The following is a 13,365-nucleotide window of genomic DNA, read 5'->3' on the forward strand; positions in this document are numbered from 1 at the left end:
AGTATTTAGTTGTTGTTAATGGTACAGTCAGATTGTGATATGGTTAGTCTAATACTAATAAAATCCAATTCAGTTCTATAGAGATTGTGCGAGAATGCCTCTTATTTTAACCAAAATTTATTTTAACTTTTTTTTCTAATTAAATTTTGTTTTTAGTTTCCCGCTTAAACTTTAATTAACCTAGAGTTGTTGTAGTCATATATGCTACGAATTTCAGTCTATAAATATGTCTTAGTTATTCTAGGTTTTACATAACAAAAATATTTAGATTAAGAGAATTTTTTTCTTTGTTTTCGAAGGGCTTTTCTTGTGGGGCTCTGGGTTTTTCTTTTAATTCTCTAATCTTTTTGTACTATCATTTATTATAGTGAAATCTCTTTTTCCCAATGATTTTTTATCCTCTTTTGAGAAGTTCTTTCACGTAAAATTTGCGTGTTCGATCTTTTTTTATTCTTATTTTTTTCACTTTGTTCATTATTTAATCGAGTTTATCCCCTACAAACTAGTATCAGAGCTAGTTCAATTTCCGCAGTCAATCCGTTCAGAGATGGCAACATCAAGGTTCGATACTGAAAAGTTTGACAGAATTAAAAATTTCAGTTTGTGGCAAGTTCAAATGATGACAATACTAGTTCAGAACGGCCTAAAAAAGGTCATTATATGGAAAAAGCCTGTAGATATGGATCAGTCAGAATTGGAAGAACTCGATGAAAAGGCTCTATCCACTATTCAATTATGCCTCACGAATAATGTGTTATAGGAGGTTTTGAAGGAGAAAATAGCGTCTGCGTTACAGAAGAAACTAGTAGCCTTATATATAATGAAATCTCTAGCCAACATGTTACTCTTAAAATGATTCTACACGTTTAGAATAGCTGAAGGTGAGTCCATCAGAACTCATATTAGCGAGTTTGTTACCCTTGTTAATGACTTAAAGAATCTCAAAGTAGAGATTAATGATGAGGATCAAGCTATGTTGTTGTTATGCTTTTTGCCCTCTTCTTATAAAACTTTTAGGGAAATCTTGATTTATGAGAGAGATCATCTCTCATTCGATTATGTGAAGGGGAATCTTCTGAGCAAGGATAAACTCAACAACGAGTTAGACCCAAACAAAAAATCAGACCGGCAAGCATCAGTTGTAGTTGCAAGAAGCAGACAACAAACTAGAAAGACAAATTGAAACAAGTCTAAAGTAAGGTCAAAATCTAAAAATCATGACAAATATTGTGACTATTGTAAAAAGGTGGGCCACATTAAGGAAAAATGTTGAAAACTTCAAAATAAAATCAAAAGGGATGCTGAAAATGACGAGAAAAATAAGCAGAAAGTCGAAGTTGTTGATGCTAGTGTAGTCAAGGACAGAGGTGATGATTTCTTGTTAGTGTCAACTAACGAATACTCTCATCTTACTTCCAAATAGATCTTAGATCCAGGGTGCTTCCATCACATGTGTCCCAACAAGGACTAGTTCTCCACGTACAGTTCAGTTGAAGGTGGAGTTAATTGATGGGGAATAACTCTCAATGTAAAATATCCAAAATTGGAACAGTAAAAATTAGGACGCATAACAAAATTATTTGGACACTGTCAGATATCAGGTATGTTCTTGATTTTAAAAAAACTTATCTCATTGGGAATTTTGGATTCTAACGGTTGCAGGATAGTCATTGAGTCAAATGGCTTAAAATTTTCTCGTGGGGCTCTTATTGTAATGAGAGGACAGAAAAAAGGTAGCCTATACATTCTGCAAGGGTCAACAGTTACTGTTGTAGTGCGATTACCAAAGAAAAGCCGGAATCACCACCATGTCGCGACAACACAACATGAATCTTTCTCCACCGATTTTGATTCAAGCAAACTTTAGCACATGCAACTGGGTCATATGAGTGAGAAAGGTATGACAATATTGTGTAATAGATGTCTTCTTAAAGATACTAGAGTTGGTAAGTTAGGTTTCTACAAGCATTGCGTTTTTGGGAAACAAACCCGAGTCAATTTCGATTCAACAGTGCATAGAACAAAAGAGACTCTAGATTATATTCATTTCGATTTATGGGGTCCATATAATACCCCCTATCCGTATTTATTTCCGGAATAGGATACGAGGTATTACCGGAGTTTACGAATTAAATTTTTTTTTAACTCAATATAACCCCTTTATAGATATCTAACCTTCCCTGCAATTTTAAACCAAAAACAATCCACATCAACCAATCCAATTCAACATATTTTCAAGATAGATTAACGCATATAGATTCACGCATATTTATAAGATAACATCATCACATACCAAAACCAAGTTTGTTAACCATACCAATGACTAACTTTGCATTCATTTCACGTTAACATTTACTTTATTAGCTTATACATGCCATTGATTTCCAAAATAAAGTTTCTTGATATACCGAAATCTTGAAGTTGATAGTGTGATGTGCCTCTGACCAAATCCGACCTCCGAGCTCTTAACACTACAAAACAGGGAAAAAGGAAATAGGGTAAGCACTTTGTGCTTAGTAAGCTCATGCAACAAAAATTATACTTACCTAAGATTTTCAATACAATGCAATAAACATTCAAATATCCATTCAATGCATTATTACCCTAACATGCACAAACTCAATATTCAAGTTAGTACAATAATTTTCATGTGTCAATAATATATATACCATGATTGATGAACTCATCAATACCATGATTTCCATTCCCTTATTATTTTTCCATATTTATCCCGTTGAATTTCTCGGAATTTCGATGGATTTTCAGAGGTACACTTTTAGTGTACATTTTTGGGTCCGTCAATTCATATTCATGTGCGCACATTTCCATTTCAGAGAGCACACTCTCGCGAACCTCATCCTTATAAGGGGGACTCAGCTTTTTGGCTTTTAAACTGATATGGTGAACAAGGTTTTTTTGGCACAAATTAAAGAAGAAAGGTAGAAGAAGGAATCGGCTAACCCAAAGGGTAAATCAAAAGAGATCTGATGAGAGAATGAATGGCGAAAGAATCAGCTAGCAAAGATGGAAAAGCCAATCGACATTAAAAAAAAAATGAAGAATTTGGCATTAGCCTAGGATCCCAAACTCAGCACATATTTATAGCCTCTAGCCAAATTGCTTGACCCTCAATTCCCAATTTAGCTCCATGACTTCCCCCTTCTCATCTCCTCTTTTTTATCCTTGATAACTCTCCAATCTATTTCCTAAATTTTCTCTTCTGAACACTCCTCTTAAAGTCCATCTTCCCGCCACTTCCATCCTTCTAGAAGGCCAAAATTAAACTTCTAAAACACAAAACTAGGATTCGAACCTTGGACCTCCTTGCTAGCTACTAATGCCACCTCTTTGCACTCTAAGTGGCGTCACTTAGCCACTCTTCCACAAGGCTTTTTGATGTTATTTTCCCCTATCTTTATTTAAAAGCCCAACTACTTGCCAACCCTGATTCTTTTAATAATTAAATTTTAATTTTTTTCTACCCGTTAATTCGAACTCAAACCTTGACCAAGACCTACATTTGCGTAATTAACACTTAACCAGAATTATTAAGCACAAAAATAAAAAAAAAATTCAAGATTTCAGGATTTTTGGATTTCGGGATTTTTGGGGCATTACAACTCTACCCCCTAAAAGAAATTTCATCCTCAAAATTTTACCTGATTCAAACAGTTGAGGATATTGATGTCGCATCGCCTAGGTTACACCACTACGCTTCTGTTGCGCACTCTATGGATAAAGTACGTGCCAATATCCGCCTCTGGAGCGTCTCCATCCTCTCAAAGACGTGCTGCATAGACCAATGCTGGCTGTCTCACCTCAGCATGACCTACACCTCTGTCCGATGCTCCACGGCCAAAACCGTATCCACCCCTAGCTTGACAATGGCCTCTGGGCGGCTGCTGACCACCCTTCGGTGGTAGTACATCACCTCGGTCCACATCTCACACCTGAGCTGGCATTCTAGGGCAATTCTTGATCCTATGCTTCATGGATCCACATGCTAGACAATCTTCCGTCCTCTTCAAACACTCGCCTACATGACTTTTCCCACAATCAGCATAAGGTGGCACCCCTGGATTAACAGTAGGGGGCCCTACTCTAACTTGCCCATTATCTCTGGCCCTAGTCCTAGGCCTCTCTCCAACACTAGGAGTCTCAGCCTCCATTTTATTCTTACCCCTTTCTTTTTCCCGATTCAGGCGCTCAGCACGCTTTAACTCCTCCACTATCTTTGCTTTCTCTACCTACTTCGAGAAAACTCGCTCCCTCTGTGGAGCTATCAATACCCTGAGGCTATCTCTAAGTCCATCCTCAAACTTAACACAACGCTTATAGTCTGTTGCCACTATAACTCTTGCATACCTACTAAGGCATAGAAATTTCTCTTCATACTCCGCCATCGATTTGTTTCCCTGTGTCAAGTTCAGGAACTCCTTCCTTCTAGCGTCCACATAACTCGCACCTGTATACTTCCCCTGAAACGCCATCTTGAAGAACTCCCACGTGACCCGCTCATGTTGGGTCCCCTCTTTCACTGTTAGCCACCACTAGTAAGCTTTTTCCCTAAGTAGTGACACCACCCCTTTCAGCTTTTGTTCAAGTGAACAGTCCAAATCCTCAATTATCCTTTCAGTGGCCTCCAACTAGTATTCAGCCACATTAGGAGCCACACCAGCCATGCCCTTAAAGATCTCAGCCTCATTTGCACGAAGTCGCTCCGGAATAGACCCCCGATTCCCCGTGCCATTATTGGGTCCAGCGACCCTTTCTGAAATCCTCAGCATTGCCTGCGACAATGCCTCTTCTCTCGCGGCCCAATCATACGGTCCATTCCCAACCACAGGTGAGGCCAGAGCCTCTTCTACTCTAACATCGGGCATATGGCCCGATGCTGATGATTCAGCCCTTACACTTCCGCGGCTTCGGCCACGGCCCCTTGCACCCCTTCTAGCACTCATCGTCGATTCACGTATTATTTGGATTAGAAATTTTATGAAGATTTAGTTAGTTTAATAATTAAACTGATGTTTTATGAAAATATTTAAAGAGAAGATTGTTTTCAAAATTTCTCTACAGTTTCAAGATCATACGGGCCTCGATTCCACTCTAACAACATCATCTAAAGTAGCCCTCTAACTGTCTACTGTATAGCAATTTAAACAAGCTTAAGAACAAAAGAACTTACTTGGCTGGACGTCGGAGACTCGGTGTGCCACTCAGCAAGAATTTTTTCCAAAACGGTGTGATCCAAGTTTTTTTTAAATAGAAAAAGAAACCAAATAATAATAAGGCCCACTTCACAGCCCGAGTTTTGTAACCTGGGCTCTGATACCACTAAATGTAACACCGTAAACCCGACCCAGACTCTATAGCCGAATTCGGTGTGTCACATTGAAGTGTTTTAACGAAAATCGTGTTTTCATTGAAAACCCTTCTTAAACAAAAGAAACCTTAATTAACTTAAAAATAAACACACCTTTCAGTTGCGAAAGTCTTGTTTAAAATGTTTGATTTAAGAAAAAATATCATTTATAAATTAAGTTGCGAAAACGTAGAAAACATACTATAATTTAGGAAACCCATGTTCAACTTCTCTTAATTACAATGGAAATAATAATAATAGCATAATGAAAACCTTATTACAATCTGGTCTGAAACATACTTAGTAAAATAAAACTTATAAGCTTAAAAAAAAATCTAAATTTGTCTTACTATCTGGCCTCCCAGAGTCCCTCCAAACATCGAACCGTCTACTGAGCATCTCCTGAAAATAAAATAAAAGAGGGGATAAGTTTTCGCAAACTCAGTGTGTACAACCCTCGATGGGAAACAAGCTTTCAAAAATCATCATACATCAAACATGCAATGCAATCCCATTCAAATTATCCATCCGCTGCACACCAGCTCCGTCCCCCATCACACCATGTAGGGATATAAATATCGACCCACCCAGCCCACACACCAATGGTAGCCCGATTCCGGAACTACTTTCATTTACATATTGGGCTTTAAAAGCCATCGGTGGATCCACGATTATCAGGCAACCATGCGATCCTCATATACTTCCTCCATACCATAATTCCCACCCCATATGCAACCTAAGCAGAACATCATATGTATGCATGTCACATCCACAAAACTTACATTCAACACCTAGGGGTATTTTGGTCATTTTCGCCCTTAGGGGCATTTCGGTAATTTTTCTTTAATTACGGTTTTCACTTACCTTGGCCCATGAACAAGCCCCGGGAGCTAAGGTGAACGAATACAATGCACCAGGTAGGATTGCAAAGAATAGGAGGTGGGTCATTAAGACCGCTTAAGTACCAAGCTCTCCCTAGATCCAATCCTAGACATGCATATACCCGTTGCCACACCTTAACCCTATGACTTGTCCACGGTCTCAATTAATTAATTAAGTTTTATGTAATCATCATATACTAGACCCAATACCCCTACATACATGCATATAGCCCACTAGGCCCAATCTTATTCAAATGGCCCATCTGGCCTAGTTCATATTCTTATGGCCCACTAGGCCCAATTCACTTTCATATGGCCCATTAGGCCCAAATCATATTATACTCATGCTCACATACAAATTTTCTAACACATAGCATCACTTATCAATCTTTGCCTATTTTGGGCCCATCAGGCCTATTTAGCCCATTCCGACCCATTTGGCCAATTCTCAACCCAAGTCCAAGGAATCACCCATAGACCTCAAGAAACCTATCGGTTTCCTCTCCACGAGTGTTCGTGCACTCGTGTGACTACCGTAGCCCAAGTTTCAGCTTTTTGGCATTTCGGCTTTTGTCGATTCATTGTGTGTGTGCAGTGTATGTACACACCTGGTAAGCAAGCATTCTACGATTCCCTTAGTCACCAATCCTACAAATGATATCAACCTTCAATTAATCGTATGCTTAATACATATTTTACCCAAAAACCGAAACCTCACCTTAACCTTACCTTGAACACCAATCCCTAATAGCTTTTCCTTGATCACGTACTCCCTAGATCTGCATTAATCTTACTCATTAAAACCAAATACTAGGGGACTAGCATCCAAAATAATTCACCCCCTTATCTCACTTACGACCATTTGGCCAACCTTAGCCAATAAGAGAGGAATACTTACCAAAACCGCAAAACTCTTAAGGAGCAATTCGGTAGAGAGAAAAAATCTAAGATCCGATACTAATTCCCTACCAAAGTTGATTAAAAAGAGTGAGGGAGGGGAATAATCGGTATTAACAATACTAGTCGAAAAAGAGATAAGGTACTTACCCCAAAAGAGTAATCGGCCCAAGGGAGATTTGACTTTTTGACTTTTAAACTGATATGGTGAATAAGGTTTTTTTAGCACAAATTAAAGAAGAAAGGTAGAAGAAGGAATCGGCTAACCCAAACAGTAAATCGAAAGAGATTTGAGGAGAGTAAGAATGAAAAAGAATCAGCTAGCAAAGATGGAAAAGCCAATCGACATTAAAAAAATGAAGAATTTGGCATTAGCTTAGGATCCCAAACTCAGCACATATTTATAGTCTCTAGCCAAATTTCCTGACCCCCAATTCCCAATTTAGCTCCATCACTTCCCTCTTCTCATCTCCTCATTTTTCTCCCTGATAACTCCCTAATCTATTTCCTAAATTTTCTCTTCTGAACACTCCCTTTAGAGTCCATCTTCGCGTCACTTCCATCCTTCTAGAAGGCCAAAATTAAACTTCTAAAACACAAAACTAGGATTCGAACTTTAGACCTCCTTGCTAGCTACTAACACCACCTCCTTGCACTTTAAGTTGAGTCACTTAGCCACTCTTCCACAAGGCTTTTTAATGCTATTTTCCCCCATCTTTATTTAAAAGCCCAACTACTTGCCAACCTTGATTCTTTTAATAATTAAATTATAATTTCTTCTACCCCTTAATTCGAACTCAAACCTTAACCAAGACCTACATTTGTGTAATTAGCACTTAACCGAAATTATTAAGCACAAAAAGAAAAAAAATTCAAGATTTCAGGATTTTTGGATTTCAGGATTTTTGGGTCGTTACAAGTATACCCCCTAAAAGAAATTTCATCCTTGAAATTTTACCTGATTCAAACAGTTGAGGATGACATCCGATAAAATTGGAACGATACAGAGAAGATTAGCATGGCCCCTGTGCAAGGATGACACAATTAAATGTCTGCTTGAGTGGTTAATGGCCCTGAGAAGTGTTGGAGAAATCTTGGGTTCAAACCTGGGCTTTAGCAAAAATTTTGGTAATAAGTGAATAAAACCCTAGGTGCTTGGATGAAGGCCTTTTAAATTATTTCTATTTGATTTGGGTTGTAACAAGGTCTTTCCTCTAGCTAATATTTCAAATTAGGATTATTATCATTTTTTTTCATGCTTTATATTTATTAAAAGTAGAACGTGGTTTCCTAAACCATAGCTATTTTTAAATACTATGTTTCCGCAACTCAATTTTTAAATGACGAGTTTTCATAAAATCATCTGATCTAAATAAAGCTTCTGCAACTGAAAAGAGATTTTACAAAGTAATTTGTCCAGGCTAAATCCCCTAAATATAAACTCATAGAGTATTGTCGGGATTACCAGTCCAGGCTAAATCCCCTACAACGACAATTACTCTAATGAGCTCGGATCTGAATTACCAGCCCAGGCTAAATTCAGACCCTGATTCGAATTACCCGTCCGGGCTAAATCCACTTTACACATATTCTTCGGGAGGGCTATATCAGGATAGGATCACTCGTCCGGGCTAGATCCTTTTTATAGTCAATTCCTTTTCAGAGATCCATCGAATTTTTCTTTCATTCAACCGGGATTTCTTCCCATTTTTATTAAATATATCAATGTTTTATCAATTTTCATACAATGAACATTCAAATCATATTCACATCAATAACATACATTTCAAGCATTTAACAATATAATTCAAGTTACATGAACTTACCTCGATACTTGTTCGTATACACAAATCTACTGATCTCGAACTTTTTCTTTTCCTCGATCTAGCTTCGTATTTGAATTTTCTGGATTTGGTGCAAAAATTGTGGAATACCAGCTTAAAGTACCCCTCTTGTGGCGTTTTGGCTGATGAGAATGAAGAAAAATAAAGAGAAATCTAGATATTTCCTTTTTAGTCCTATCTTTATTTAGTTAATTATGCAATATTCTAATTTTGCCTTTAAATCATCAATTTTCCTGCTGCTTTCATGCCCTTGCCGTCCAGCCCAAATAAATTTTGGGTCTAATTGCCTTTTAAATCCTTTCTCATTAAACACTTAAGCTATTTAATCATTCTAGCAACTTTTACACCTTTTCCAATTTAGTCATTTTCATTTAATTACCTACACAAACGTTAAAATTTTCTAACGAAATTTTAATACCACATCGCTAACATTTTATAAATATTTATAAAAATATATCTTACTCATTTTTACGAGATCAAGGTCTCGATACTTTGTTTTTACCCAATTCCTTCAATAATTCCTTTTTTTCTAACTAACCACTAAATCGGTAAAATTTTTTTATCGATATTTTCATACGATTTTCCTATTATATAAATATTCATGCAAAAATATTAAAATAAATTTCTCTTTAAATCAGATTTGTGGTTACAAAACCACTGTTCCGGTAACCTTGAATTTAGGCCATTACAGTCCATCTTCTAACATCTCAAAAGGAGGTAATAAATATTTCCTAACTTTTATTGATAACCGCTTCAGAAAAGTTTGAGTTTATTTCTTGAAATAGAAAAATGAAATCTTCGGAATCTTCAAAGAAAGGAAGACACTGTTAGAAAAAAATAGAAAATCTATAAAGTGATTCAGAACAGATAATGGTCTTGAGTTTTGTTTGTTAGAGTTTATTGATTTATGCAAACGAAAAGAAATTGAAATACATCAAACTATTGTTGGGACTCCGCAGCAGAATGGAGTTGCAGAGAATGAACAGAACCTTACTAGAAAGGCTCAATGCATGATTTTTAATGCAGGCTTAGGGAAGGAATTTTGGGATGAAGTCGTAGACTTGGCAAGTTATTTGGTAAATCAATCTCCTCATCAAGCATTGAACGATAAAGTTCCAAATGAGATGGACAAGTAATCCTCCTAATTATTCTAATCTTAGAATTTTCGGTTGTCCTGTTTATACTAAAGTTAGCCAGGGAAAGCTCGAACCAAGGGTAATTAAATGCATCTTTTCAGGATACCCTGCCGGTACAAAAGGTTTTAAGTTGTGGTATTTAGAATCTAAAAAAATAATTGTTAGCAGAGATGTTACGTTTGATGAACGTATCATGTTTCAATCAGAAAATGAGACTTTCACTTTTAAAGACACAATAAATCAGAGTGTCTCAAGCAAGGTGGATTCAAAAGCCAAAATAAGGGGCGACATCTCAATGAGTAAATGCCCAACATCGTAACAACATGACGAACAAAGGTCTCGTCCTAAAAAAGAGTCTTACGACATCACGACGACACGACAAAATACTAATTCTTGCAAGTTTTGTAACACTCCAAACTCGACCTGGACATTATGGCCAAAGCTGGCGATATCACATGAGAGTGTTTTCTTAGAAACCGTTTCGAATTAGGAAAATCATTCAAATTGTTATGTTTTTCGTAGTCGATAATCGTGTAATAGTTAAATTGTTTGAAAACAATTCTAATAGAATCAGAAATATAAATTTTGAGGCGTTACAAGTTTGAAGTTGTTTCAGATATGTTTGAGGCTCCATCTGACCCAAGTATCCTCACCATCTCAGTTAACTAATTATAAGTTGGCTCGTAACGGGAAAAGGCAAGAAATCCAACCACCACAGAAATATTGTGAAGGAAATCTAGTAGCTTATACTCTAAGTGTTGCCGAGAGCATTGATTCAACCAATCCTTCATGTTATTATGAGGCAGTTCAAGCCTTCGATTCTAGAAAATATCTTATTGCAATAGAATAAGAAGATATGGAATTGCTTCAAAAGAACGAGACTTGGAGGCTAGCTAAATCACCTATCGGTAAAAGAATCGTTGGTTGCAAATGGGTGTCTAAAAAGAAAGAAGGTTTAGGTCTTAATAACACTAGGTACAAGGCAAAACTGGTTGCAAAGAGATACAATCAAGTGGAAGGAGTTAATTTTCATGATGTTTTCTCTCCCGTTGTGAAACATACGTCCACTCGGTTGCTTTTGGCTCTTGTTGTATCGAATACTCTTGAGTTAAAGCAGTTGATGTAAAGATTGCTTTCCTTCACAGTGATCTTAAGGAGAATATCTACATGTAACAACTGGAAAGCTTCAAATTTGAAGGTAAAGAAGATCATGTTTGTCTCTTACAAAAGTTTTTGTATAGTTTGAAGCAGTCTCATTGGCAATGGTATAAAAAGTTTAACTCATTCATGTTGAGTATTGGTTTTTCTCGAAGTAAGTATGGCAATTGTGTTTATCTATAATGTCTTGATGATGATTCTTTTATATATTTGCTACTTTATGTTGATGATATGTTAATTATGACTAATAATCCATCTAAAAATTAATTGTCTTAAAACCATGATTAACTCTAAGTTTGAGAAGAAGGATTTAGGTGAAGCAAAGAAAATTTTAGAATAGAAATTTTGAAAGAGACATTCCGAGAAATTGTTTTTCTCACAAAAAAGGTACATCAAGAAGATCCTTAAGCAGTTTGAGATGCAAGATGCAAAAGCGGTAAGTACTCTTTTAGTTGTACACTTTAAACTCTCAATTTCAGATTCCCTACAGAATGAAGAAGATGAAAGGTACATGTCAAAAGTTCCTTATTCAAGCGCAGTTGGAAGTTTGATGTATGCAATGGTATGCACTCGTCCCGAAATTTCACATGTTGTTAGTGTTGTTAGTCAATACATGACCAATCTTGGTAAGTTACACTGGCATGCAATTAAGTGGATTTTCATATATTTACGTGGTACTTCTAACATGTGCTTAGAGTTTGGAAGAACTCAAAAAGGTCTAGTCGGATATGTTGATTCTGATTATGCATGAGACTTAGATCGAAAAAGGTCTCTCACAGGTTACCTATTTTCTTTTGAGAATTATGCCATTAGTTGGAAAGCGATACTTCAATCTACAGTGGCTTTGTTGACTACTGAAGCAGAATACATGGCAATTATAGAAGCAATAAAAGAAACAATTTGGTTAAGGGGCATGTTCAGTGAAAAGGGGCAACTATCATTATTGTGATAGTCAAAGTGTCATACATCTCACCAAAAATCAAATGCATTATGAGAGAACACAGCACATAGACATTCGTTAGCATTTTGTTCAAGAGGTGATTATTCAAAGGGATATTCAGATTCTTAAAATTGGGACAGAACACAATTTGGCCAACATGTTGACAAAGAGCCTTCTAGTTTCAAAGTTCGAGCTTTGTTGGAACTTGGTAAGTATCCGACAAAAAATCAGTTAAGCCCTTAACAGGGCTCGACAAGGGAGTTGGTCCAAATATGAGTCAAGGCAGAGATTTGTGAGAGAATGCCTCTTATTTTGACCAAAATTTATTTTGGCTTTTCTTCTCCTAGTTAAACTCTGTTTTTAGTTTCCCACTTAAACTCCAAGTAACCTAGAGTTGTAGTCATATATGCTACGAATTTCAGTCTATAAATAAGCCTTAGTTACTCTAGGTTTTACACAACAAAAATATTTAAATTGAGAGAATTTTTTCTTTGTTTTTGAAGGGTTTTTCTGTTTGTGCTTTGGGTTTTTCTTTTAATTCTTTCCATCTTTTTGTACTCTCATTTATTATTGTGAAACCTCTTTTTGCTTATGATTTTTTATCTTCTTTTGAGGAGTTTTTCCACGTAAAATTTATGTGTTTGATCTTTTCGATTCTTATTTTCTTCACTTTGTTCATTGTTTAACTGAATTTATCCCCTATAGAGATAGAGGTATATTATTGTATTTAAGTTTATGCTTTTATTTTTATTATTGATTAAAATTGTTCAATAAATATATATTATTGTATTGTGTTTAATTCGATATCAATTATTTCTTCTAAATCATTTCACTGACATGTTTAAATATTAAATGATATAGGATGAAAGCTACCATCAAATAATTTGATAATGCAAATTATTTTGTCAAGGTAGAAATCTTTAGGTTCGAGTTCACTACAAAAAGATATGCACCTTACCGGTTAATGAAACTGACATGGTGTTTTATGGAAATCATAGATAAGGAGATGGATAAGGAGCTACATTGTTTCTCCTACTTGCCCGTAGAACTATACATAATGCCGGTAGAGTCTGAATTGCTAGACAGCAGCGGGATTTGGGAATTTAGATGGAATGTTGAGTTAAGATTATCACATTTTTGAAAT

The 13,365-nt window shown here is 36.3% G+C and overlaps 1 non-coding gene across 1 annotated transcript; it reads left to right on the plus strand.

Annotated features, from left to right (window-relative positions):
• Positions 1-8,113: 8,113 nt before the first annotated feature.
• Positions 8,114-8,213, plus strand: LOC128295875 (U6 spliceosomal RNA). Its single transcript, XR_008286424.1, has one exon. It is a non-coding gene; the product is annotated as a U6 spliceosomal RNA (small nuclear RNA).
• Positions 8,214-13,365: the final 5,152 nt, after the last annotated feature.

The sequence above is a fragment of the Gossypium arboreum genome, chromosome 7, assembly GCF_025698485.1.
Source record: "Gossypium arboreum isolate Shixiya-1 chromosome 7, ASM2569848v2, whole genome shotgun sequence".
Taxonomy (NCBI): domain Eukaryota; kingdom Viridiplantae; phylum Streptophyta; class Magnoliopsida; order Malvales; family Malvaceae; genus Gossypium; species Gossypium arboreum.